The 26,072-nt window shown below is 39.6% G+C and overlaps 1 protein-coding gene across 1 annotated transcript in view; it reads left to right on the top strand.

The window, feature by feature from the left end:
- Positions 1–26,072, top strand: part of ESRRG (estrogen related receptor gamma) — a 371,154-nt gene that overhangs the window by 110,228 nt on the left and 234,854 nt on the right. Inside the window, exon 3 of the mRNA XM_072409871.1 lies at positions 17,173–17,257. The gene's annotated coding sequence lies outside the window, so the exon portion shown is untranslated. The remainder of the gene's footprint in view (positions 1–17,172; positions 17,258–26,072) is intronic.

The raw sequence follows: 26,072 nt of genomic DNA, 5'->3' as shown, positions 1-26,072 counted from the left end.
ATGCAAGCTGTTGGTCCGGCTTTGTTGGATAATTTATCCTATTTACATACCTGGAATTGTTTCTTTTATAAGGCCACCCTGATATTTTTTAAAAATATTCTCTTTTTTATGTCTCATTTCTCCAAGACATATACATTTTTTGAAAGTATAGGGCTGATTGCACAATTCCTTCTATTGGTTCCCCATTCCAGTTTGACAACCCCAACGTCCATAGACTATCATACTATAATAAAGATCGGGCAAGGGATTTATTGCTATGTTCTTCTTCTTTTCTTTCAAGTTTCAATTCATCGTGAGTGGTGCAGAATTTTTTTTGTGTATATATTTTATTGTATATATTTACAAAATAATCATGTGAATTCATTAATCCATATCTACCAATCAAAGTCAAGGTGGTGTAAAAGTATAACCAATAAACAAGGAATAAAATTGCAGACCTTACTGGGGAACTACTGTGTACACCAACCAACTCATCAATATTCCTCCTCTTGATTACATGACCAATTATAGATCATTTTTGGAACATGCTGGAAAAATTGTATTACTCTAAGGACTTATGTTGATGGCAACAGTTTGAAGAGCTTATACAAAGTTCATTAAAAGGTGCAACCAACCTACTTTACAAGGGTTTTGAATACCCACAAACTTGCATGTTCACTGACAAAGGTGCTAGAGGTGCTTCTAAAAGTAGGGTTCCTCCTGAGGTTTTTTGGGTTCCTTGGGTAGTGGTCGATTGATTCTCTGAGACTTGCTCAACTCTGGTACTGATGTCATTCTACACAGATAATAATTATATATGTTGCTGTATGTAAGAGAGGCATTCTTCCCATTGACCATGAAAGTCAAGGGGATCATTTTGCACTGACTGCTTATGTTAAAGCAGAACTAAACTAAAAATAAAAAAATCACTGTTACCCACAGATCTGTCAATCTATCATAAGGTTTCTTCAGTCTGGTCTTGCGTGGTCCTAGAATCCTTCTTCAGCCCAGGCTTCTTCTGGGTACTTCTTCGTACGTCACCTGATCTCGCAGTGTGCAGGTACAAGATCTGGTTATGTAAATGGAAAAAAGAGCGCTGATCTCATTGCGCATGCGTGAGATCGATATTTTTTTTCTCCATTAAAGAAATCTGGCATGCGCAGAGGGAGCAGCCAAAGCCTCCTGGGATGCTTGTCGTATGTATCCTGGAAGGCTCTGTGCACCCATTCATTAAAAAAACTAATTTTTACTTTATATAAAAGGGTTATCCACCCTTCTATGTAAAGTAAACATTTTTAAATTAGGTCTGCTCTAAGGCAGTGTTTTTGGGAACATGGGGGAATCCAGTTTTTCAGTCACAAACTGATCAAACCTCAAGGAACCATTAGCGAGCTCTGAGTGAACCCTACAGTTTCACGGATCCCGGGTTGAGAAACATTATGTTAAAAGGATACATCAACACTGACCAGCAAAAAAAAGTGGAAACTACATACAGTATATTATACTAACCAAATTCCTTGTCTTCGTTGTTTTCTTGATTGTAATTTACCATTGAGCTGGTAATTTATAATGATAGGAACTACAGGATGGTAATCCTAGAAAAAAAACAGTTTATTAATATTTTTAAAGGGTTAGAAAAAATACAATACTACACAAATTTGGATGGAAAATACACTGTCCTGCAAGTACATATAGTTCAGAGATGGTCAAGCCAGCCCAGATCAATGATGTGTAGCCAACACTAAAGAACAGGTATGCAGACAGTGGCTGGGAAATGGCGCAGCAGATCTAATAATAAAAAACAAAAAAGTAATAAAAAAAAGTGGAAAAAACATTTTATTGCTTAATCTTTGCACTTTTTATGATAGGCCTTGTTTGGAATGAGAAATGTATACTGTATATAATATTTGAAAATATGTGTACTCCTAATGCGTACGTCTCTTTTCCTTTTTCTGGCACAATTAAAATGGATTGTACCTTTAGCACAGCTGGTGAAGTTTTAAAGAGGGGCTGAAAAATATATTAAGTTTTAATGGATTCGTAATTAAATGCTGTGTGTTCATTATGGTTTTCATCATGCCTCAGGGCTCTTCTAAAAAGACAAAATTACCCGGCGCAATCAAAAAGGAGGTAACAAGGTCCTGGGCTTCCCGCTGCCTGCGCCTGTGCGCTCGGCGGAGGTATCAGTATTCTTCGACTCATGTCTCTGTGCTTTCATGTGCACCAACCTCTCTCACTGTCTCCGCTCAGCGCCTCTGTCTGTGCTCCTCTCCCTGCACTCTCTAGATTGACGTCAAGGAGAGGGAGAAAGATTTGAGGTTCGCCCAATTTGTTCTGACATAAAGAGATGTTTAGCTCTCTGAGAGGTGGCACGGGCAGAGCGCCTGACTGACATTTCAACAGGCTGTCTGCTGGGATTGCTCACTTTATGTCCCCTCACATTCCTGCTGTGTCCTACGTGAACGCTCTTGTCTTATCTTCACAGCAAGAAGGCCTACATCCCCCTGGGCTTTGGTGCTCAACACCTTGTTAGACAGGGCTTATGGCTGCATAGCTGTCTTTTGTTCTGCATTAGCATCGCTGTGTCTGGAACAGTGGGATTTGTGTTTGTTTCAATTAAATTCCTTTGCAGGCTACTGGCGAACTATAGTGGAGCCTAGGCAGGTACATGTTTTAAAGGGGAGCTCCTTTTTCCAAAACAAAGTTCTATCTTAGGCAGTTCTGTGCAGTGCAGGGATTTTGCACAAATTGATTTGCAGAGTCCAGCTTGCTTCTGCTCTTGGGATACAGAGACAGGCCACACCAGAAATGTCAAGTGCACTAAAAAATGGGATGGTCAACCTAAAGTAATTGGTAGTAGCATCACAATAGGAAAATATGTTCCATTTACGGGAGCTCTGTAGAAGGTAGGACAGAGGTTTCCTGTAATGCAAAATAATTATTAGAAACAGCAAAAACCTTTTGTATTGTATATAGCAGGTACATGGGCAATATGATTTAAAGGTGCAAATGTCTACATGAGTCCCAAGACATAAGACGTCAGTGGAAGAGTTACCATGTCAGCATCCTTTCTAGTTGGCGGCGTTATATTGAGACTCCTAAACTCCACACACAACCTGAGCTGGATGTCAACAGAGACAAGGTAGGCTGTGGCTTAGCAGGACTATAAAGAGCAGTACACAGGCACTGTTTAATATTGCCATGTGTTCCTGTGGGTCATCATTGTGGATTGGTTGTGCATTATAGTTGGTGGAACAGTGACCCACTCCAAATGGGTCAGCATGAGCAACAACCGAACAGCAAACAGAAGCTGGAATGGTATAACTCCTTAGAGAAAGGTTTATGGTATGCAGTCCGCTTTCCAGGTTAGAGCAAGTGTGCATAGCAGAAAACGGAACTACAGTATGAAGTAATGACCAGCAATTGACAAAGGCCAAGGATTCATGGTTACAAGAACATTTGTTTGAAAGTTCACCTATCTAGGTCCGTACAATAACAATTTGCCCACAAAAGTTAAGAGTTCTAGGTCAACTGATGCAAAATGGCCAAACCATCTTTTTAGCCACAGACTTGGATTGCCTTGTTTGTCTATGGCTATAGACTACGGACTTGTCAATGTGTGACTTAAGCTAGGTACACATGTGCAATAATAGTCGTTAGAAAATGAACAACTAACGACAGATTAACGATTATGCACGATTATGTTGAACGTACAAATATAATCCACCAATATAGAACACACACTAGATGCGATCGTTTGAAGGATGCAGGAATTGACATGTAAAGAAGAAGGTGTACTGCAGAACCATCCATGGTCACTGAAGGACCATACACACAATGGATTGCGAACAATCATCGCCCAATCAGATCCACTGGGACGGTCATCCATTTCCAGCAACCATCCTTGTTCATTGGCGTCGTTGTGCACTTTATTTGCTAACGATTATCGGACGAATGGTCGTTAGTCGTTCGTTTCCAACGATAATTATTGCATGTGTGTATGCAGCCTAAAGCTTTATACACACATCAGATAATAGTCACCCAAGATCAGTCACACTTGTCCGAGGTGAAAATCTGACATGCGTACAGTGGTCCCCTGGAGTTATTCATCAACCCTCAATGGTGGACTGATGAACAATCGATCAGGAACAACCACTGTGGAGAAGAACTTACTCCAATGGAGAAGGTCATTGTGGGTGCCAATAGCTTGTTCCCCTCTCCATAACACAGAATGGAGCTGTGTGTACAACACTTATTTAATCATCTGTCACTAGCATTGATAAAAAAGTTCAAAAGCTAGCCAGTTGACCAGGGTCAGGGTCCAGTTGGCACAAGACTTTCAGCCTGGGATGGATATGTAGCCAAAAGTTGCAAATGTTGCTCATATCAGCGCACAGACACGCAACCTTGTGCAGACCGCCAAATGTTCAAACCAAGAAAAGCGACCCAAGTCATTTGTTTTCTTCATATCGTCACAGCATTATTTTCTAAGCATCATGTTAAACAAAGGTTGTGTGAACATATTTAAATAAAGAATACATTGCTTAGTTCTTCCTGCAACCTTTTCACTTTATGACAAAAGAGACAGATAATTAGCATACAAACAGTAACCAGGCTTTCTAAATTTGTGCCAATTATGTATTCTGCTATGCGTGACTTCAGTCAAAAGGTAATTGGTTTGCTGTTACATGACATTTCAAATCATCTCTTGAAATTACATCAAAAGGCTGGCCTGTTTTGTTTTGATTGGGGAACAATCAATTTGATAAGTGGTAATGCAGCTCATTGTTTAATATTAATTAGACTAATTGCAGTGCATTAGCCTGTGAATCAGAAGGAGCTTGCTGGAGACAAAGGCTCCGGCCTTCGCTGGGCATTGGGTATTGCTGGTTACACTTGCTTACACTTACTGAGATGGGGAAAACTGAACTGCTAAAGCAGCGATCCAGTCTTATAGATCAGACGTTTGTTTTCTAATGTATCTCGGTCAAGGTCATGAGCTTAACTCACCCTGCTTCCTTCCATCATCAGACAGTCAAAAGCTCAGGTCCCTCTGCTCCCTCCTTCCAGCAATGACTCAGCATGGCTCCATCTGATCCCTCATCCCAGCAGTGAGTCAGCAGCTCAGTTCTTCTTGCACCAATGACTTAGAAGCTCAGCTCCCCCTTCCCAGCAAAGACATAGCATATCTGCCAACCTTGCTCCCCCATCCTAGCAGTGAGCTCAGCTCACTCTTTCAAAAATGGCTCCCCATCTTTGCCCCCTCATCCTAGCAGTGACTCAGCAGCTCAGCTCACTCTTTCAACAATGGCTCCCCATCTTTGCCCCCTCATCCTAGCAGTGACTCAGCAGCTCAGCTCACTCTTTCAACAATGGCTCCCCATCTTTGCCCCCTCATCCTAGCAGTGACTCAGCAGCTCAGCTCACTCTTTCAACAATGGCTCCCCATCTTTGCCCCCTCATCCTAGCAGTGACTCAGCAGCTCAGCTCACTCTTTCAACAATGGCTCCCCATCTTTGCCCCCTCATCCTAGCAGTGACTCAGCAGCTCAGCTCACTCTTTCAACAATGGCTCCCCATCTTTGCCCCCTCATCCTAGCAGTGACTCAGCAGCTCAGCTCACTCTTTCAACAATGGCTCCCCATCTTTGCCCCCTCATCCTAGCAGTGACTCAGCAGCTCAGCTCACTCTTTCAACAATGGCTCCCCATCTTTGCCCCCTCATCCTAGCAGTGACTCACCAAACTCACCAAACACCAGACTACACCAAATCCATTCCAGATTTTCTGTATCACCCAGGCTCTCCTATGAAAATCTTTTGTCTCCAGTCTTGGAGAGCTTTAATAAATCAGGCCAAATAACTTAACATCTCAGCGCCATCTCCCAAAAATGACTCAGGAACTCTGCTTTACCAGCTCTTCCATTCTAAAAGTGACTCTACTGCTCATTTTTCCCCTCCAGCAACAACTCAGCAGCTCAGCTCCCCCTTCCAGCCAAGACCCTGCTACTCTGCTTTCCCTGCTTTGCCCATCCCTGTAGTTACTAAGCAGCTCAGCTCCCCCATCTTAGCAATGGCCCAGCAGCTCAGTTCCTTCTAATCCCCTGTCCTAACAGCAAGGCCACATTCCCACTATGTGTAGTGCAGTGCTGTTCACTGACCTTTACATAGTGTGTGATATGCATTGATATCAGACATTGCCCTCAGGCACATTGTCTTGGTGTCACCTTTGATTCTGCCCTCTCATTTACCCCCCATATTCAGAACATTTCCAGGTCCTGTCACTACCTACCTGTCCCCAGAGACCACCAAACTCCTTGTACACGCTCTTATCATCTCCAGTCTGGACTACGGTAACCTCCTCCTCTCTGGTATTCCACTAACCCGACTCTCCTCTACAATCTATTGCTGCAGCCAGACTCATCCATCCTTCCCTCCGCTCCTCTTCCGCTGCATCTCTTTGTAGTTCTCTTCATTGGCTTCCATTTCACCTTAGAATCAGATTCAATCTCCTGTGCTTTGCCTTCAAATCCCTACACAGTTCTTGTCCCACTTACATTTCTGACCTGGTAAAAAAAATACTCCCCCAGCCGCTGTCCACTGCACCAATGACCTACTAATGACTTCCTCACTCATAACCTCCTCACACGCACGGATACAAGACTTTCTAGAGCTGCCCCAACTCTCTGGAATGGTCTTCCTCATCCTATTCAGCTTGCTCCTGTTTTCTGCTCACTTAAAAGAGCACTCAAAACCCATTTTTTTCAAACTTGCCTACCCATCTTCTTCTGTCTTTTGAAGCCATCAATTCTTCCCACCACTACATATCTCCCATCCTATTGTGTGGTAATCCCCCCACCTACTAGATTGTAAGCTCTTCAGGGCAGGGTCCTCTCCTCCTCCTGTATCACTGTCTGTATTTGTCAGTCATTGAAACCCCTATTTAATGTACAGCGCTGTGTAATATGTTGGTGCTATTTAAATCCTGTTTATTAAAAGTATTAATAATAATAATTGCATCAGTATCTGAAATTCCAGCATATTTGTTACAGTGCAGTGAGTTTTGTCATTGCACAGCTGCACATAGTTCTTTTCATTTCTGTGCACATTGTGCAATTCAGTGTAATAAAGTCCTGTGTCCTTTAGGTTGCTGTACATTGCAGTATAACACACAACAATGCATTTTCATATAATGGGGACAAGGCTTAACTTTGCAGATGAGTTTCCTTTGTTGCACCCTCTCTGCAAAGACTCAGCAGTCTTCCAGCCTTTTAATATCTGAATAAAGAGGTGCTGGTCATCCAGGGTGAGCTGAGCGTCTGCTAGAAATACTTGATCAGTGCTGCTGCTCTGAACTGAGAATGAATTACTCTATAGTCCTAGTAGTTGCAAAGGTCAATGAAGGCTTTTTTTTAAAGCTCATTTATTTCTTGTTAACAATATGCAACTAGCTGAATATTTATAGTCCAGCCACCAGTTCAAGGTAAGCAATAATGAAATGCACGTCCTAGTAATTTTAAAAAGGCAAACATGAATCCACTTGTCTTTTGCTAGTTAGGTATATGGAAAATTAAAACTGCATACAGATAACACAAAATAGATGCCATGTGACCTCCTGACTTATGTGTGAATTTTAATTAATGGACCTGCTAAACTTCTAGAATGTTATAAAGCATTGCAGGACATAGACACTTTATTTATAACAGAACAGGGGGCTTGCTGGAGACTGAATTCTGTGCTTATATTTGTTTATAGAAGGCTTCTGATAACCATTCAATGACTTATAATAGAAGGTAAATAAAGACAAATCCCTCGTTATTATTCACTTATCAGGCTCAGAGAACCAGTCCAACTCATAGTATAAAAAGAAATCTTGTTATCTATGAATCAAAGATATTTATTTAAAAAAATAAACGGCACACTAAAAGGTTTATGTAAAGAGGAACTTAGTGTTGGATAAAGTTGGGAACTCTGTGCAGTTTCAGTGCTGCATTTGACCCTTTCAGGAAGGTTTCATGATGCTTTCCGTCAAACCTGACCAGGAATATTCATGAGACAGGAGCCTAGAGCCTTGAAGTTGTCCATGGGACTTAGCTATGACCCTATTACTTATCTATTTAAATCTATATCAATGTAAAGTCAATGGGTGGACAACTGACAAGTATATCCTTATTATTTAGGAATAAGGGTTTGGTAGAGTTCATGGTTAGGGCTGGAAGTTTGGGAGATGTTAGTTTTGGAGTTTAGTTTCAATTTGGAGCGTCACACCATTTTATTTCTTTAAATCTGCAAACACAGGTATTAATTATCAACAACATTGATAACAAAAATGCCTGAAATTCTGCTCCCAATCCTTCCAGTCAAGTGTTCTATGCTGGCAGAGTTAAGCACCAGTCACACCTGTAAGCACAATGTCTTCAGATGGATGCAGAGAAAGAAAAGAGTGTGCCTGACTGACTAAATTTGTTACATTATGGCGTGTATTGGATTGAAGCGTCATATTTAGATTACCTGCCTCGATGTAACAGGGAAGTGGATGTAATACTGGAAAAAGGAATTAATTAGTACATATTCTATTAAAATTACTTTCTATTTTTTGACATCGACTTCAAATTTGAAGGGTAACTTAAAGTAAATATACCCTTTCTCTAATATAGTTGTGCAGCCTTCTCACTTGTACTGAAATTGCTTACTATTGCACACAACAGGCTTACATTAGAAGATGCAACAAGTCAGAGAAACCCAACCTGAAATCATGGTTGATAGACCATAGGTATAACCTACCCTTTCCTTCTAGGCTGATCTGCCCACGTACCTGACTTATTACAGATTCTCTTTCTCCAATTGAATAAAATTTATATAATAGCAAAGGTTTACTGCCTGGTCAAAAATGTTGGGGGCAGTGTTATGATCTAGGGGGTGTGTGGGGGCAGTGCTATGATCTAGGGGGTATGTGGGGACAGTGCTATGATCCAGGGCTCTTCAGCTGGTCAGGTCTAGGTTCTGCGCCATTATGTGTCCAAAAAATTAGATAAGCTCTCCCAAATTCTAAGATTACAATGGCATGATATATTAGCAAAGATATACTGCTTGGTTATAAAAAAAAAGGCAGTGTTATGATCTGGGATGCCTGTGGGGGCAGCGTTCTTATCTGTGGTGCCTGTGGGGGCAGTGCTCTGATATGGGGTGCCTGTGGGACAGTGTTCTTATCTGGGGTGCCTGGGGGGGCAGTGTTCTGATATGGGGTGCATGTGGGGTAGTGTTATGGTCTGAGGTGCTTCAGTTGGTCTGGTCTCGGTTCTGCAACGTTATGTGTCCAGAAAATGAGGTGAGCTCTCTCATATTCCAAGATTACAATGCCAGGATATATTAACATAGGTATACTACTTGGCCATAAAAAGAAGGCAGTGGTATGATCTGGGATGTCTGTGGGGCAGTGTAATTATCTGGGGTGCCTGTGGGGGCAGTTATATAATTTGGGGTTGTTTCAGTTGGTTAAGTCTAGGTTCAACAATGTTATATGCCCAAAAAACAAAGTCTGCTGACTACCTGATTATACTGAAAGATCAAGTTTTTCCATCAATGGATTTTTTCGTTCTTGATGGGCATATTCCAAGATAGTGCTGTCAGTATTTATGGATTCTTAAATTGTGAAAGGGTGGATCATGGGGCCATTTTCACACATGGATTGGCCACCACAGAATTCAGACCTTAACCGCATTGAGAATCTTTGGGATAGACTGGAGAAGACTTTACACAGCGGCCCAACTCATTACAAGATCTTGGTGCAAAATGAATGCAACTCTGAATAGAAATAAATGTTGTGAAAATGCATAAGCCTATTGAAATGATACCACAGTGAATGCAGGCTGTAATCAAAGCTAATAGTGGTCCAAAAAATACTAGATAGTGTTCCTTTATTTGTCCAGGCAGTTTTTTCCCCAGAAATTCTTCTTTTAACCTAAAAAAAATGAAACTGCTCTTTAAATACGATTTTTGCTTTCATATTGGATCATTATATTTAATGTATTCATCCAATGCACACAGAGATACACCGGCCGCATTCCTCTATTATCTCTGCTAATCACCGCAAATACACTTTATAGGGGGACAAAAATGCTAACCGGAAAATAAAAATGACAACAATAAATTGCAGTTGCCTATTTCTTTCGGTAATTTGCTTTTCTGAAAACTTTTTTTTTGGGTTTGCATTTGAGGCGAATTAACAGCTAGAGGTCTTTTCAGCGCAGAGTATAAGTGCCGGTTCCGCCTCCCTGAGCACACGCCGTAGCCGACTTTGTTAAAATTCCGGCCCTCACCTCCGCTGTCACTACTCGTTCTAGTGCAGGCAAGTTCCCTTTTGAAGTGGAGCAAATCTTTGCTCAGTTAAGCAAGCGTCAGTCAGATGCAAGCTTGGCTGGCAGCCCAGGGTTGTTAGAATTTTTCATGCTACACCTGAATAAGATATTGACGAGACATTGTTACCTAAACTGAATAAAGAAACACAAGATAAATATAATTAAATTGTCATAAGACTGACAGAATAATTTGAAGACTAAATCTTACATTGTGAATGTTTTTCTCATTTTTTTTCTTTTTTTCGTCCAAGCTTTCCCAAAGATGTTGCTCCTCCTGACAAGTTACAACTCTGTTATATATCACAGGGAAATTTTAAATGCTTTTTAAAATTCATAAAGTGATTTTTTTTCTTTGGGTTGTCCCATTTTAAAGGGCTTAGAGCTGCTCCCTGAAATATTTATTGAAAGCTGAGCTTCAGTCTTGCCTTTTGTTTTGCACAGTTGTGTCCGTTCCTCTGCTATACTGAAAAAACTTATTTTGATTTCCCTGCACACTGTGAGTTTCTTACAATGTGCAATCCAAGCCAGAGCAAGACAGATAGAGCCCTTCTCATTTCCTGGCAGGTGGTCTATCATCATCCAAACCGGTGTTTCTCGACCATGGAGCCGTAGGGTTCTTGCTGGTGTTGCTCGGGACTCCATGGGCAGTGAACATTTTGTAAGACCAATGATCCTTTTGGCTATCTGTAATCTGACATTCTTCCCACTGGCCAACAATATAAGAGGAATTCTTCCCACTGACCAACATACTAATATACTGTGGTCTGTGGATATAGTAATTATAGCAGGAGTTCCCCAAGTCCGAAAAGATATTTCAAGGCTTCTCCCATGTTTGCTTTGGTCATTAAATTATTTACATAACTCCTTATTGCCCAATAAGTTATCTTACCTGCCTTCCTCTCAATTTAATAATCATCTGTGTTAAAAAGAACACAATGTTCCCCTGTTTCATAGTACATTAGTGCTGTCAGCAGCCATAATGATTGATTGGATCATATCCCGTACAGAGAGAGATCTGTCCATGTCAGAAATAAAGTATTTTATTCTTGTTGTCATTTTATATGTCACTGAAAACTTCCTGGCTTGTTTCAACAGCAATTAGAAGCATAGTTATATTTATTATTACACAATATATGGCGCCATCATATTACGCAGTGCTGTACAAAGTCCATAGTCATGTCACTAACTGTCCCACAAAGGGGCTCACAATCTAATGTCCCTACCTCAGTTCTTCACCTAACTGCATATGAAACATTCACTTCACTGCTTAGATCTAAACTTGACAATACTGCTGGCTGGTAGGTTCAGCCTGAACATTACTATTGAAATCTGAACTAAAAGTGAGTTTAACCATTTGGTTACTATTTAAAAAAAAAAACTCCTAGAAGTAACAATAGTGTGTGGAAAATCTATAAGAACTGGGGGAGGAATATATTGTGAATATAGCTCTACATTATTATTGATGCTATTCCCTCTGTTAATAGATGGCCAAAACTAGCCACTTGGCTCATTATTTTTGTCTGATAGCCTATTAATTAAAATATTAGAAAACAAAGAACAATAGAATGAAGTTGGTGGCATAATTCAAAACACATCTTTAATGGCAGAATTTCCCACCTAGAGCTTCTGAATTTTCTGAGCGTCTGCTTTGTCAGATTTGATTTGATCCTTTTCTTACCCCCCTCATCCCACAGTGTGGTGACCCTAACCTATTAGTTTAGGTTTTGTCTCAAACTTTTTACCCCTGAGGAACCCTTGAATTGATTGTCTGGTTTTGGGGAACCCTTGCTAAAATCAACCTATTGGGGTCAGTGGGGAAAAAAGCTTTTAACATTGGTGGGCAATTGTGGCTAGAATAACTGTCTCTACTAATGGTATTGGCACCATACCTATGCAGGCATCATTATATGGGGGATTATTTAGCCACAGCCCCGGCACACTGGCTAGAGTCACAGACCATGCCCCCTGTATGAATCGCAGGCTCATGGAAGTGGGCGGGTTGGGTCTCCGGACCTCAGACCGGCGATGGGAGAGTGGATGGCAGAGAGTCATGACGTCACTATGGGGGAAGTTTCTTCCCCTTTAAGTGACACGCGGCTCCCCAGAGCCGGTAGATTTAGTGGTTTGTGGGTCCAAAAAAGTTTGGCAACCACTGCTCTGGAGAAAATCCTAGGGTTTCATGGAAAGCTGGCTGCGTACGTCTGCTTTAACCTGCTGGATTATCCCCTAAACTGGTGGCCAAGGAAAAAATGGCACCCTGTAGGGGTGACTACAATGTAGAACAGAAGAACATCAAAAGTCTTTAACTGGCTCTACCAAACAGTGGTAGCCCTAGATCTATGCCGGTATTACCTAACAAGATGTCAGCCAGCCACTGTTCAAGAAACTCCTAGCAATCTTGGGATAAACACAATGTTTCCATTGAACCCTAATTGAGAATAAATTGATTAGATGCTAGGAGAACTCATATATCAGTTCATATTTTATAGCATATAGAGGTTTAGTAAACCACAATTTTGACCAGGCCGTGAGGGATCATGGGAGTTCATCTAGCTAAGAGATTTGTATAAATCCATAGATAGTTAAAAAGTAGGCTTTTAACCATTTGTTATCTGTATATTAAAGTGAAAAAATTCATGTTTTGGTTCTTGTTAAGCAACGTTGTGTTATATTAAGGATATACAGGATGTTTTAAATATTACATATAAATTACATATAAATATTTCATATTTACCAACTAAGTAAGTAGCTCAACAGCACCAGCTTTATGATTCTCGGTTAACAGCTACAGGTAGTCCCCGAGTTAAGGACATTTGACATACGGACGGGGCTTTCCTGCTCGCTGGTGTGCAGGACGGAGGCTTGATAGGGGGGAGGGGGTGGTTTGCATGACTTACAGAAGAAAACTTTTGCTAAACACAGCTGAGGTTGTGGGTGATCTTAAGAGCTGAGCTGTCCGTAACATCTTGTAACTCTTTAATGACCAAGACAAACTCTGCAGTTGTTTCTTTTTGCATATCAAAGCACAGCTTGCTCCAGAAGTTGATGAATGTCTGGGCTTCATAAAGTTTTTTTTTTGTTTTTTTGCTTTGTTTGTGATTAACTTAGTGAGGATTTTATACAGTAACTGACACTTATAATATGTATAGACAAACATCTGTCCTTATGCATTTATTAAACCGTACCTGTAAAATGTACCTGTCCCGACTTACATACAAATTTATCTTAAAAACAAACCAGGGACTACCTGTATTTTTTAACTGAACCTGAAGAATAAAATTAATCAGATAATACATAGAGCAGACTATCTCAGAATGAGATTGATCTCCTTTTTTATTTTCTGGCACAAAAGGAACCATCTGGCTCAGTCAGAAAAACACAGGATGCCAAAACCCATTTGAGCAGTGCTAGGCTTTTTATTAAAGGTGCCATGGAAGCCTCCTTTACTTTTATTATCATACAAAATGATTATAAACAATATAAAACAATGTATTCATATGTACAGCTATAAAAATAAAAACAAATGACCAAAAAACTTGACCTATGGTAGCTTCTTGCTTTTAACTGCCTGTTTCTATTCAGTATGTGTTTTAGGCTGAAACCCTCTCCTACATTTGTACTCACCTGCTACCCCTATGCTCTGCACCTTGCTAGTCCATTATGTTTGGTGATTGCCTCATACAAGAAAAAACTATGCCATGCCATGAGTAGGTATTGTTTGCTTAGAAGCAGCCATGGAACTTCACAGTGTGATGAGGATCAAGGTTGTATAATGAGGGGGGAATGGTGAAGGATTTGGGCCATTTGGCCATTCTACTCTGAGGCTTATGGGGGAGAGGTGTCTCCTTTGTTCCATGCAATGGCAGATATACCATTTGTGCAGACAGTGCAGCTTCTTGGGGGTCTTCTGGAGTTTACAGACCCATTTTAACTAGATATTGACATAGCTGGTGCTGGCATTCCATTTTTACCTTGGACACTACTTATTCAAAGGGAAGGTAAATCCAAAGGTATGGTTCATGCATCCCTTACCCTTGTTTCACCTCTTTCACTTATCTGATCAATACTGAGACATACAGGATGCTTCTTGTTTCTTGTTGGCATGATTTGAACTGGAAGTTAAAGTGACGTTCATTGTCTGAACCTAGTTGCATATTATGGACCATGACAAAGTATAGGTAATTGCAAAGGTCTGCATCCATCTAGCTATCAATTAATACAACATGCTTGTATCTGGGTGCGAGTTGAGTCCCAAAAATTGTTCTTGCACATGGGACATTTGGACTTTAGTTCTTCACTAGGCCCAATGCAACTTCACCTGCAGGTTTGTCTATACAGAGCTAGTAGATGTCAAACACCCAGTGGCAATAAAAATTGAAGAAAACAAAAATGTATGAGTTGGTTTGGCCGCTATGTAAAGTTGAAGAAAAAAAAGAAGAAGAAGCAGTCGGTGAAAATAAATTGGAAACATGGTCTGTATTTAAATGGAGATGCTCAGCTATTAATCACGTCAAAGCTTTGAGCACTTAGGGTTTGAGCGAAGCAAAGCAAGAACCTCAAACAAAAAAAACAAGACTTGTGTTATCTTCAAGTGAGCATTAGAAGGCACAGTTTAAATTAGGATATAATGGTGTTCTGACAGCTTAATGAAAACTAATAGCATACAGAAATGGCTTTAAACAGCTATTGCATTTATTTCTTCTTTTTTTATTTTCTATTTTATTTTGTTCAGAAAATCTCTTAAATGTGCACTTGTTTATTTGCAAGGATTGCCTCCCTCTAAATTCCCCCGCTCATCTCAGTGGGCGCCAGAGAAAAAGAAAAAGTTAAAAAGAACAGAGATACTTCTTTGCTCCTTTGTTCTCCTCTAAGATGGCATTAATTTCTATCATGCTTTTTTTGGACTCTATTTGTTTTGTTTCATGTAATTATATCTCCTGTGGGGGGGAGGGAGGATGTAATTAGCTAAATTGGAGCTTAACTGATTTTGCTTGGTATTTAGAATTTCTATATTTATACAGCAGGTACCTTTTACTGGGTTGCTAATGAAGCCATATAGAGCAAGGAGTTTTCCGTACGTACATTGGGGCTGGCTCCGTGCGTTAGCTCCAGGTTTTATTCACTGTAAAACAGCAGTTTACAGATTTAAATGGGACTTTTTCAGCCAGAAAACAGCCCAAATGGCCACTTTGGTGTGTACGGCTTCCAGAACATAAGCTGTCGTCTTTGGCAAAACTACAAAGAGCTCTGTTCAGCTGGAATTCATTGTCATTTTGGTGCACATTAAGTTTAATACTGCATGTGTTTTACTTAAATGATATCTGAGAATTGCCTGTAGGTCTGTAACAAAAAATTCGAAGAAGAAATCATAGCTGAGCCTGGTCCCATGCACACCTGTATTATCCTGCAGTACTGCTTCTTTGTGGTAATCCTAAGAGCAAAATGTTTTGCCATTTAACAGTTATTAGATGTACTGGCTGCATATGTTTTCTTTTTTCAGGCTTCCTAATATTTTCCTTGGTGATCCCTGGGCCTGATTTATTACCCTCCCTGGCGGTATGATTATTTAAATTTTTTTAAATGTCAAACGGGTACATTTGACATTTAAAAATACTTCTTTTTTTAAATTTCCCACTATTCCCCCTCCCAGCGCACGCCCCCTGCATGCACACACGTTGCAGGCCTGCCCGGCATCTGCATCCCATGGCCTCATATCCCCAACGTTCACATGCGAGGCCAGGGGACACAGATGCCAGGCATGGCCAAGGTGACCAGATGCCAGGCCGGTATCGTGGGCTCATGGGGACCAGGTAACACCCCGAGTGTGGCTTAAAGTTACCGCTTTTTGTAATGAAAATTAACCCCGAGCCACACTCGGGATTACCACCAGGGAGGTTAAAGCTCTCCAAGGCTGGAGAGGATACACTTTCATCAGTGAAGCTGGGTGATCCAAATGTTTTCAATCTTGGACCAGTTCCATATCAGGTTTGCTGGATCACCCAGCTTAACTGATAAAAGTGTATCCTCTACAGTCTTAATACATCAGACCCATGGTGAATAATTTGTTTAAACTCTTCAAGAATGGAAACGATAGACTATCATTAGAACCTGGGCCAGAATCTGGATCTGGTCCAGGATTGAAAATATTTCCAGGTTTGCTGGATCACCCAGTTTCCCTCATGAAAGTATATCTTCTCCAGTTTTAGAGATATTTAATAAATTAGGTCCACTGTATTATATTGATTGAAAAGCAGAACTGTAACCATGGGACAGGAGGTATTTGTTGGACTACAGAACATCTTACCCAACTGTTACATAAGTGGGAATGAGGCTCTGTAAGTTGTAAGCTAAAAAATGTGGAGTTCTTTAGTGTTTCCAATATATATTGTGGAGGATTAGCATCAAATGGTAGCACCTCCTTGTGTTACAATATATATAAACTGAAAAAGTTCACAGTTTGGATTTCCAAATAATTTATGTAACAATGAGACAATAATTACAAAAATCTAGTTATCAGACAAAAATTATGGACTTTTTCTTTTGATTCTTTTGGATCCTTGGGATGGATCCTGTTTGTGGGCACCAAGAAATCAAAAGCTGATGCAGTACACCCTATTGGTAATATACCAAAGTTATTTTTATTTCATTTGACTGTAAATCTGGTAGAATCAATTGTTTTTTTTTTTTTTTTTTGACAACTCTTACACAAATATAATAAACCTTTTTTTTACACTCAAAGGTGTAAAAAAAGTCACCCCAAAGCACAATAAAAAAAAAGTGAAGAATATCTAAAACATTAACATTTTATAACTGTGGTTTTTTTTTGTCATATCTTTTAGAACTGAATTCCTTCCCAGAATAGTTCGGTGATAAAGGCATGATCATCAAAGAAGTCATTTAAAAATTCTACAATATTCAAGAAAGGTAGGATTACTGAAAAAGTGATCTATATGTAAAGAACTCACAAAAATAACTTACTGTAAAAGTGAACTTTAATATCACTTGAATCTTGTAAATCAGTGATCCATTCAACATTGAGACATCTGTCCAAAACATGGAGACCCACTGGTGACTTTGGAGTTCAAACCTAAGCAAAACCCACCTTCAGTGATCCTTGTTGTTCAGCTTTGCCCAGCAAAAACTCTTTGTAGTCCACCACTGCTTCCCACAACTGTGTCAGCTTCCACCAGCAGCTGGTCCACAGTATGTCAAACTTCTGATAGACTTTCCAAACAAACAAAGCCCTGGCTGTGGCACATGGGAAATGAAGCCTACTTTGAAAATAATCTGCAGTGGAGGGGTCCATATTAGACAAGTGCCTTTATCTTTTAAAGCTCAACTGCAGTGAAAGTAAAGAAAGGCTAAAGCCGGTGTTAGCTGACTGTGCCTTCTGTATCCGTGTTAGCGAGAGCTCCCCTTGTTCCTGTTAGGGTCCCTCAGAGGAGCTGATAATCGAATATCCCAATCTAATGTGGGAAATCAAAAATGCCATGAGCTTTTGGATTACGTTGTATTTGAATGTGTTTTACTGTCCTAGTAGAAGTGGTAAGTGTTCCCCTGCTTCTTGCAGAAGTACAACTTGTTTAAAAGTTTGTTCAAGGGTTTACAGAGTCCATAGTCATGTCAATACCTGTCCCTTGGAGATGCTCACAATCTAATATCCTAGTCCAATGTAGATAAACAATCCTTTACATTTTAGTTGGAGATTACTCTGCATCCAATCAGCATTCACCAGAATAGGTATTGGGTTAAAGGTAAGTATTCCCTTGCTCTATCACAGGTATAGCTTGTTAAAAAGTTGGTCCTCTACCAAGGTTTACAGGGAGTTTAACAGCATGGATAGTGGGAGAGGTAATCATTCCTTTGCTTCTTCAGAGGTACAGTTGGTTGAAAGTTTGTTGAAGCCTAGGGGTCCACATCCACAGTCATGTTACTAACTGTCCCTCAGGGGGCCCAAAATGTAACATCTTCTCCATACTCATATGTCATTAGTATATAGGTAATTTCCAGTTTTGGGGAAAAACCAAATACCTTCCAGTATGTTTTTGGGTTATTGGAGGAAACCCACACAAACAAAGAGAGAACATACAAACAAACATGCAATGCTGTCCTAGCTGGGATTTGAACCAGGTGCTAGTGTGCTAGACACGGAGAGAATACAAACCTACAGAATCCATGTAGATGGTGTTCCTTCTCTGGATCCAGTCTGGAATAAATAAAAAAAAAACAACTATAGCTAAATAAATAAAAAATGACTATGAAATGCAATGATGCCTATTTTCCTAGTATCGTGCTTATTAATTCTGGACTAATAATTCTGAATATAAATTCAGCTGTGTTTTCCTAAAAACTGCCCTGGGAATAGAATCCACATTTTTGTGTGCTGCTGTGTTCTTTTTTTTTATATATATTCTTACGCACTGATTTTGCTAAATATGCCTGCTAAATGAGATCCTTCTAAAATGCACCCCCGAGGCCTGAGCATTTTATTCAAGTTTTACAAAGGATATTTCTACAGCGCTTTCATGATCTAATTTGCACATTTGTATGTTGAAATCCCCTGATGTGGCACCAATACGGTATCTCACCGTCAGAATCTTACCGCGCTCTCCCTGTGCCCTGACAGTCCCCTTATCTACTACTTAGCAAGGTGCGGAAAATTATTCTTCCAAAACTCTTTAGAGGTAGCTCTCCCTCCACTGTTGATAAACCAAGGAAGACTTAACCCGTGTGGGGATACACTGCTGCTGTATGATGGCATAAACCTGAAAACAATAAAACGAAAGAAGATAAAAAAAAAGCTAAAGATAGCACAATGAATATGTCATATATGTGATTAAGCTTAAAGCTAAACTCTAGGCCACTGTTTTTCAACCAGGGTTCCTTTGGAGGTTACTGAAGGTTCCTTGAGCAATGAGCAGTTTGTACCTCAGGTCAGTTTAAGTGACACCAATGATCTTTTTGGCTATCTGTAAGGGTGACATTCTTCCCAATGGCCAGCAATGTATGAGGCCTTCTTTCCGGCTGACCACAACACTAATATACTGCGAGCTGTGGCTATCGTGGTTATAGAAGGGGTTCCCTGAAAGTTATTTCAAGAGTTCCCCAATGTTAAAAAGGCTGAGAAACACAGATTCACAGATACAAAGAAAGTAGTTGTTTTGCTTATCAAGAATTAGCATTTACTGGCATTAAGGATGAAGTTCAGGTTCACTGCTACCTTGGGTTTGAGGATAATCCTACAGGTCGGAGCAGCCATTCTCAACCTGAGTTCTGTAGAACCCCATAACATTCTCCAGAGTTTGCTAGGGGTTTCCTAAACTGTGGTTGATTGACCTCCCATTTGATGATACTTGCATAAGTTTGGGGGGAGGGGGGGCAACACCATCCAGTAGAGGCAGTTGCAGGACTCTAATATTATTTTAGTTGTGTATGAATTAGTATTTCAGCCATAACTGAAGCAACACTGGCCACCAATTTAAAAGCCTTTTCCCAACCACTGACCCCCAATAAATGGATGTTAGCAAGGGTTCCTCAAGACCTAGCAGTCATTTCAGAGGTTTCTCAGGAGTAAAACGGTTGTGAAGACTGAGTTAGAGATTTTTGGTCCTGAAAAATTGAACCAAGACAATGTTTTTGAATCCATAGATGGACAGTTGACAACTGTCTAGGTAACTGCTCCTTGGCACTGGACTTTTAACCACAATGTGCCTGAGAGGGGGAAGTATTGACATACATTCATGAACCCTTGCTGAAACGCTCTTGTAAATGGCTGTTGTGAAGTTTTGGCTCTTTTGCCACATGTTGCAAAGGTTCATGGATCATAAGCATTCCCATTCAAGTCAATGTAAGAGGCTTAGCAAAAATTCATCCTGAGATACTTACATATGTAAAGGGCCCGATTTATTAAAGCTACCCAAGACTGGAGAAGATAGACTATCATGGGATAACCTGGGGGATCGAGTAAATCAGGAACGGATCTGGAAAAGGCTTGAATGCCTTAACCAATAGCAAATGATTTTTAGGAAATCCATTCTAGGTTTGCTGTATCACCCAGGTTCTCCTATAATAGTCTACCTTTTCTAGTCTTGGAGAGCTTTCATTAATTGGGCCCACGGTGTCTTGTTGACACTCTGAAAGATCTGTTCTTACCCCTACCACTGTGCACAGCAAGGTCGCATTTACATGTATTTGCTAGCTTAGGTTCAAATCTTCTCGTGTAACCTTCCAGCTTATTGAATAAAAGGATAATAAAGATTCGTCCAGAAATATGAACCAGCAATGCAGAGAATCACCAACCTGGTGTTCCAATAAATATTCATGTATAATTAAATAGATCACATATAAGTGTTTATATGTTCTAAGCTGATTTTTAGGAGTTGATTTCCTCTGTTTATTAGCCTATAGAATAGTCAATTCTGCAAGCTTGATTCCAACATTAAGGTGAGCAGTTAAATAATTTATGGAGATAATAGGAGCAATAAAAAATTGCATAAACAAAAACTATTTATATATATATATATATATATATATATATATAATAAAAAAAATATATATATTGAAAGTTTTTTGTAGAATAGGATGTTCTCTTTTATTGCTTCACTTACATTAGAAGTTTATGTAACAGGGTAATGTGAGTCCGGGCCACGGGGGACAAACATGGGACAAAATCTGAAATGAGAGATTTAGCCAATCATGCGTGAAAGCTCCACAGAGATCAGGAATAATACTATCAACATGCTAATTGTCTGTCTGCAGAAAACAGCTCATTCACTGCAGATATTAATTATTTCTTAAATTAGCTTGATTCGGGCACTTTGAGTGATAAGGCACAAATGTGCATGCATTTATATAAACAAATCAACAATTTATAAAGCATATGCAGTGAGTTCAGAGAGTCTAAAGAGGAGCCCAGGAATAGTTTTAGGGTGATACCTAGAGGAATTTAAGTATAATAAACCCAAAAACACACATTTAATATATTGCAATCTAGAAGTCTTTTAAATGTGATGGCTGAAATAGTTTTCTTTTTTTGGTTAAGAACATTTTGCTCCATTCAGATATTTATGTGTGCATTTTTTGTGTATTAAAGGAAAATTATGATGCGCTGTCATTTGTTTACATGAATTTTTAAATGTGTTACAATAAGAAACACACAAGTGCTTCAACAAATTGAGCATAAGTAATATATTATTTATATGCATTGTTTTACAAAGTTCATATTAGTCAAGCTCCTAACACAAATCTTACTTAGGGCCGTTAATCAATCTTCATGTTTTTGGAATGTGGGAGGAAACCAGAGTACCCAGAGGAAACCCACACAAACACACAATATACAACCTCCATGCTGACCGTTCTATCGATGAAAAACACCTATAATTACTACTGCTTTTTATCACATTGTGATGCACAGGTTTAAACTCACTAGTGTGAACAGGTCATTTCCATTTAATTAGTTGACCTGATCCTAAGGACACCTTAAAGAGGATCATTCACCACAATTTTTACTTTATATTAAAGGGTAAAGTAAATATGTCCTGTTTTTTCTTCTCTACATAGCATTTAAAACAAAAAGGGATGCCCCTCCTCTTCTGTTTTTACTGCCGTGGCAGTAAAGACTGAATAGAAGCACAAAGCCTGTTGGGATACCTATGTCACATATCCAAGGAGGCTTCTGCTACTACTGAGATACAGCATGCGCAGAAATAGCTTCTTCCCTCAATAGAAAAAAATGCAGAAAAAAGGCACGCGCAAGTTTTTTAACTTACAGGAGGATACATCACCTGAATTCTCACCTGCCCAGTGCGTGATCAGGTGATGTAGGCAGAAGAAGGAAGAAAAGGGAAGGGGATGGCTGCTCCTGGCATGGAGCAAAACTCAAGGACAGTAAGGCACTAAACCGAGGCCACCTGTGGATGGATCAAGGGCTCTGTGGAAGTAAAGGTGTTATTTTTTTATTTTAATAATAGCTCTTTAAGGTCCAAAAAACAGCTTTAGGGTTTGGTACAATTTATTTTGAATAACACTCCAATCCACATGCAATATAGGCACAGGCAATGCAGTTTCAATGCGCATGCATTGCAGTGCAGCACAACAATCTTATAAAAGTCATCCAGAGTATAACAGCAAAACATTTTGCCTCCTAGCTTTGTCCCACAGACCTCAACTTTGGGAAATCTCCTGGGCTCTCCCAGCACACAGCCTGTCCACCTGAGCCTCCTGACCTGCAGACCTGCAATATTCAAAGACAGGTGACTATTTATCTTCAATAGCCAGGTGCTCCGGAGCCATTCCTAATTCCTTTGTACAGCGCTGTGTAAAATGTTGGTACTGTGTAATAATATTCATCACAATTTATAGTCTTTGCTTAGAAAATAAAAATAAATCAGTATGGGTCTGACAACAGAGGAACGTGAAATTCAATGATATGCAATGGGCGGTGGGCATCTGCCGCATTGATACCCACTGAAACAAAACCTTTAAACGGTTGATGGTAATGCCCGATAACCCCGTTTCTTTTTATATCCTGCAGAATATGCTTTAAAGCAACATGTGCCACTTTATTTTCTCAGACTTATGCCAGAACTCTGCCAGCGGTCGTGTTCATGGCTTCATCCGAACCTTTACACTTTGGGTGTTTTTGGCTCATTTGATTGTTGTTCTCCTCAATATGCAGCTGGAAGGACCAAGTGTTGTGATTTGTTGCCATGCTGACAGTGTCATCCTAACCACAGCTGACAAGCAGTATTTAAATAGAACATGTCACTTCACTGTAATAATTCCCATCTGCTTTTTTTCTACTTCCAAAGAATCTTAAAAATGCTTCCACAACAACAATATACTTTACATGTTTGTCTGCACTGCGATTCGAGCTGGTAAGAAATGTAGTGACCGGCTTTTCCCTTTTCCATTACTTGTTCTTATAGCATCATACAACTTCTGAATACATATTTTTTTTAAATAAATTAAAACACTTAAATCACCTCTAAATTAAAAACAAAAAAACACAGAAAGACAAACTGTTATGGTATGAAGACTTTTTGGTTGCATTTAGAATTCCAGGTACAAAAACCTTTATTCAAACAAATTCTTCATAGGATATTGAAGAAAATTCTACTTTGTGCTCACCAAATCACTTCAAAAATCCAGATATTACAAAAAGCCTTGAAAGATTTGAAGGTGAAATTGATAAATGTATTTATGTAAAAATTTTGGCAGAAATGTATTTCTTAATTTTACGGAAGCATGGGCTTAATTGGACAAATTGTCATTGGTGCACCAAGGTCATAAGATGGGGTCACTGGAGAACATTGGAGCACAGGGTCATTAAAGCACAGGTTTACTGTATCATGCAGGGCCACTGGAGCAGATGTTCTGTATATATATATATGCATTAATGTTCACCTTTTATGTCACATGAAAAACATTTTGCTACTAATGAATATGCAACTTTTGCAGCAAAGTCAAATTTGCAAATAACTGCGTAATTATCTCTTATCACCATTTGGCAAAGATATGGCCCTTTACCTTACAGGCTCAGATTAAGCCCCAACAGGACCTCAGATGATTGTTGCTGCAAACGACAGATTACTAATAAATGAACAAATGTACACACAGCTCTGTTTACTGAAGATGGGGGAATGAGAATCAATTGTTCATCAATTTGTCATCGCATATTGAATAATAATGACGGGACACTGCTGTACACATGCCAGATTTTTGATAATTTTTAATAATCAAGTATCATTTGATGTGTATACAATGCTTTAGTAATAGATAAACAGCACATCGAGCCATTAAGGTATGTTGCAGTTAAGCTACGTACACACTTCCAATTATTATCGTCGGAAAACGAACGACGAACGTTCCTGCACGATATATATGAACGATCGTATAGATGGGGTCACTGGAGAACATTGGAGCACAGGGTCATTAAAGCACAGGTTTACTGTATCATGCAGGGCCACTGGAGCAGATGTTCTGTATATATATGCATTAATGTTCACCTTTTATGTCACATGAAAAACATTTTGCTACTAATGAATATGCAACTTTTGAAGCAAGATCAAATTTGCAAATAACTGCGTAATTATCTCTTATCATCACGGGGCAAAGATATGGCCCTTTACCTTACAGGCTCAGATTAAGCCCCAACAGGACCTCAGATGATTGTTGCTGCAAACGACAAATTACTAATGAATGAACAAGAGGTGTACACACAGCTCTGTTTATTGAAGATGGGAGAATGAGAATCAGTTGTTCATCAAATCACCATGGCATATTGAATAATAATGACGGGACACTGCTGTACACATGCCAGATTTTTGATAATTTTTAATAATCATGAATCATTTGATGTGTATACAATGCTTTAGGGATAGATAAACAGCACATCGAGCCATTAAGGTATGTTTCAGTTCCCCTCTTGGTAAAGATAATGCTCATAGAAGCAAGAAAATGAGCTTATCAGTTTTTTACAACTTTTAGTTTTTTTGGCCTATAGTCTGGTGGAGGGGACATGACCTGAATTTGATATTTAACTACAGTTTTGAAAACTTGCTTCTCCTGCCCTAGCAGACTGTGTTGCAGAACTTTGTAGATCTCAGGATTGGATAATTATAATGTCAAATCCTTTTGGCAGGTAAAACAGCCCCAAATATGCATTTATTCTTTGTGCCTGGGGTACAGCTTTAAGCATCCCACCCAAACAAACACGACCCTATTCCATCCCACTAAGCAAAAACCTTTCTCACTCTGGGACAGGCATTCAATGCATTGCATATGTTTCGAGAGCTCCCTCTTGTATTAAAAGGCATTTAACTGTATAATGAGCCGTACAGATAAAAGAAATTCCCGAGCATAGCTGTGGAGGACTTGTTCCTGGGATTTTGTCCAGAAGATTGCCGTAACGGAACAATTTATGCTTAAATCATCAAGGATTAAAAAGAAGAAAGTTAATTTATCTGAGAAGAACATAGTACCCATCCTGCAATCTCCCAAAGAGATGCCAAAATTTGACAAGAAGCCTACTTCATTCATCCAGTGTTTTCTATGCCCCTCCTGACCTGGAAAGAAAGAAAGCTGTTGTCTTAAGCTAAATTATCCCGCAGTTTGATAAAAGGAATAAAATACAGGCAGATAAGTTTCTAAAAGCTCTCTGGGCTTCCTTTAATGATTATCATTACCCCGGCTCTGAACTCTATTGACAAAATGCCGCCGTGTTGTGGAAAACATAACTTGCATCCTTTTAAAGAAAGAAGAGGTTAATTAAAAGATCTAATGGAAATGACCTCATTCAACTACTTGTTGGGCAACATGCGGAAACAGTAGGAAGAAGTACTTTTGGGTAATTTTATCCAGATGAAAAGGTACTTATTTTGGCAATAGACTTCAAAGCCTGGCTTCAGCTGAATCTTTTCTTTTGGATTTATATTAAAGGAGTTACACAACCAAAAATGTATTACTGTATGTACTCCAACCTGGTGGGTGGATGTTCATCCTAAAAATGAGGAATCACCCTGTTGGTTTTTCTGATTTGGTAAGGAAAAGAGACGTGCTGTAGATCAGTGTTTCTCAACCAGGGTTCCATAAAACCCTAGGGTTTCTCCAGTATTTGCTATGGGTTCCTTGAGTAACCAGCAATGTATGACTCTCAGATCAGTTTAACTGATGTCAATCATGTTTTCGGCTATTTTTAAGGGTGACATTCTTCCCAATATCCAGAAACATAAGAGACATT

This window comes from Pyxicephalus adspersus, chromosome 4, assembly GCF_032062135.1.
Source record: "Pyxicephalus adspersus chromosome 4, UCB_Pads_2.0, whole genome shotgun sequence".
In the NCBI taxonomy this organism is placed as follows: domain Eukaryota; kingdom Metazoa; phylum Chordata; class Amphibia; order Anura; family Pyxicephalidae; genus Pyxicephalus; species Pyxicephalus adspersus.
The sequence above is the reverse complement of the archived record's forward strand: the minus strand, read 5'-3'. Positions and strand labels throughout refer to the sequence as shown.